We start from the raw sequence: 374 nt of genomic DNA on the forward strand, positions 1-374 counted from the left end.
GCCAGTGTCGCGTGTCGCAAGCGTTGTAGTCCAATCAGAGCCGAGCTAGATTTATGTTGATTGGACAGCTGATTCTATTATATTAATCGCATTGCAATGTCGCAAGCGTGTCACAAGCGTTGTGGTCTAATCAGAGTTGAGCTAGATTGATGTTGATTGGACTGTAAAGCCTGATTTATAATGGCCGTAATCGTTAACTTATGCCGGTGCCGGTAAAGGACAACCATAGGATTTCAATGCTTTCGTTCATACTAATACGGAAAGTTAGTATGAATGAAAGCATTGAAATCCTATGGTTGACTTTACCGGCACCGGCATAAGTTAACGGTTACGGCCATTATAAATCAGGCTTAAGTCCGGATCTACAATGGCTG

This window comes from Mycetomoellerius zeteki, unplaced genomic scaffold (assembly GCF_001594055.1).
Source record: "Mycetomoellerius zeteki isolate Tzet28-1 unplaced genomic scaffold, Tzet1.0 scaffold228, whole genome shotgun sequence".
In the NCBI taxonomy this organism is placed as follows: domain Eukaryota; kingdom Metazoa; phylum Arthropoda; class Insecta; order Hymenoptera; family Formicidae; genus Mycetomoellerius; species Mycetomoellerius zeteki.